This window comes from Aegilops tauschii, chromosome 3, assembly GCF_002575655.3.
Source record: "Aegilops tauschii subsp. strangulata cultivar AL8/78 chromosome 3, Aet v6.0, whole genome shotgun sequence".
In the NCBI taxonomy this organism is placed as follows: domain Eukaryota; kingdom Viridiplantae; phylum Streptophyta; class Magnoliopsida; order Poales; family Poaceae; genus Aegilops; species Aegilops tauschii.
Genome location: NC_053037.3, coordinates 475,763,782 through 475,767,004, shown reverse-complemented (window position 1 = coordinate 475,767,004; position 3,223 = coordinate 475,763,782).

Sequence of the window (3,223 nt, the reverse complement as noted above, 5' to 3'; positions counted from 1 at the left end):
TGTACAAATGCATGACATACTCTTCACTACCAACTGATAGACAAAGGTCGGAATACCACTGAAGAGCTACAACTTAAAGGAACATATAGTTTTCTGAGTTCTGGATGCATGGACTAGCATGTCAAACAAGTTCAACATATTTCTTCCAGGTAACCCATGCAGAAAGGTAGGACTGGCAGAGTCACAAATATAATGGAGAACTCATCGAGAGCACTCTTATTGTGACCTTTGGGCTCAAAAGAACTTCTGCCATATTGGTTCATGGTATTGGAAGAATGATATACGATGGACCTCGAGGACTATCACAAAGGTTACTAATATCCTAAAGAAACGAGCAACAATATTAATAGGTAGTAAGTAGAGCGAATCTTGGGTTCAAGAACCCAGGAAAAGAATACCTACTAACTAATAACACCATGAGATGCTTTCAAGAATGGTGGCCAAAATCATCACACTGGGAGTATAAAACATTGCTAGATTACTGGGTGGTTCTCTAGGATACCCTAGTGTCATAATAATAGCTTCAACATATATGTCGAGGCAATGGAGTACCTCAACACACCGATTAGTGTGGTTAAGCTGGCCCAAAGGGACATCGGGAACGGGAAGAAGGGATTTGCAAATGCATCAGACTGTTTAGAAACATGGGATGACTCGGACAGCATAACGGTTGTAAATGCTCAAAGATTTGAGACATCCTGCAAAAATGCTGGCATAACCACTCAACATCACAATATCAAGGTTCCGAGATCAACTGTCAACACACGGAAGTAGTAGGAACTAAACTGAGGCTCGAATCCATCAATCATATGAGTCTACGGATTAGTAACACGTGATCCTGATAGAAAGATGAGAAGCCCAGTTCTTAATCCCCGTAGGGAAGAAGAGGATGACTCAGATCAGAAGGACATAGAGTAAAGGAGTAGAAAGAGCATCATGTTCCCTTCCACAATGAATTCCCTAATATAACTAAAGCATTTCTAGACTCGACTTCGATCGGCTTGGCTTAGTAATCCTACAGGCAGTCAAGCTCTGATACAAGCTGTCAGGACCCTGAAGGGACAGATGGTAATCCTAAGTCACGTCAATCTAGCATGTAACACATCATATCGCTTTGCGACCTCACGCACGGTATTCCCACGGGTGCCACCTTACCTGGCCTGGGACCGTTTGCGCCTTTTGGCTCACGTATATGATAGTGTCGCTAGCATCCATATGACAAAGAACTCGGGCCGACATGACTAGTCGTAAACCGAAGGTGGTACTAACTTATAGGGACAGGCATACATGACCCAGCAATGCACGTGTCGGTCATCAACGTATGAACCCAAGTCGTAGAAAGCTACAAGGACTTAAAGGAACAACGTGTGACATTTCCCCGAAGGGATAGGTAATAATCCCCAAGTGCAAGGAATCATCATAGCAATTTCCAAAGGTGGAAGTGATAAGTATGGAGTGTCGAACCCACAAGGAGCTAAAGGTAAGATCAATATTCTCTCAAGTCCTATCTGCCACTGATACGACACTACGTACACCGAATGTTTTCTTCCAACTAGAAACGAGAAATAAAACTACGTTGTGAGTATGAAGAGGATAACTTTGCATGATATCGGAGAACTAAAATAAAAAAATAGGTGCTATTAATATAAAGTTAGAATATATTACTATATATTATAAATAGCGAGTGTGGAATAATGATGGATCAGTGTGCGGAGTTGTCCTAGGCAATTGTTAACAAGATCGGTAATCATTATTGCAATTTCATATGAGGGAGAGGCATAAGCTAACATACTTTATTTTCTTGGATCATATGCACTTATGATTGGAACTCTAGCAAGCATCCACAACTACTAAAGATCATTAAGGTAAAACCCAACCATAGCATTAAAGTATCAAGTCCCCTTTATCCCATACGCAACAACCCCCTTGCTCGGGTTTATGCTTCTGTCACTCAAGCAACCCACTATAAGAGAATCATGAACGTATTGCAACACCCTACAGCGGGAATCCTTCACGTGTGCGCGGCACGGGAGGCACCATAGGACAGCACCAAAATAAAACATACAACTCAAACCAATCTAGATAATCAATCAACCCAAAGGACAAAAGAAATCTACTCAAAACATCATAGGATGGCAACACATCATTGGATCATAATATGTTGCATAACGCACCATGTTCAAATAGGGGATTACAATGGGGTGCGGGAGAGTGGACCGCGTAAAAGAGATGAGGATGGTGATGTTGATGAAGACGATCACCTTGGCGATGGTTCCCCCAGTGGCACTCCGGCACCACCGAGAGAGAGGGGAAGAGGTTCTCCCCCTTGTGCTTCCTCCTCCATGGCCTCGCCCCTAGATGGGGAGAGGTCCTCCCTCTGGACCTTGGCCTCCATGGCGATGATGGCCCCCTCCGGCAGGGTGCCAGAGAGGGCCTAGATTGGTTTTTCGTGGCTACAGAGGCTTTCGGCGGCGGAACTTCCGATCTAGGTTTATTTCTAAGGTTTTTGGTATTTATAGGAGGTGTTGGCATTGGGGACAAGTCAAGGGGGCCCGTGAGGCGACGACAAGGTAGGGGGGCACTCCCCACCCTTGTGGTTACCTCGAGACTCCTCTCTAGTATGTTTTCACTCCAATATTTTTTATATTTTTAAAAAATATTCTCCGTAAATTTTCAGCCCATTCCGAGAACTTTTATTTCTGCACAAAAACAACACCACGGTAGTTCTGCTGAAAACAACATCAGTCCGGGTTGGTTCTAATCAAATCATACCAAAATCATATAGAATTGTTGTAAACATGACATGGATACTTCATAAATTATAAATACATTGGAGACGTATCAACATACACAGGAGCAAAGAAGGACACATGCCGATCATCCCATGTGTTCTGGAGCATTAGCAAGCTACCATGGCTCAGTGGAAGCACTAGGAGACATTTCCCCATAAGAGAGGCTACCAAGAATAAACAACTACGTTCTTGGATCCCACACATACCAAGCGTTTCAAATCATACACACAATATGCTCGATATGTGCAAATACAACATGGCATCACAATAAAACTCTACGACTCAAAGTATTTATTTAGAAGGCTCCGAAGAGCCATACATAGTAAGAATTACAATCATGGGTCACATGACCCAACATACAGAGCATACTGGCAACAGAAGCATAAACATGTCTGGGTACAGACATCTGAAAAGGAAAAGGCTATAGAGCC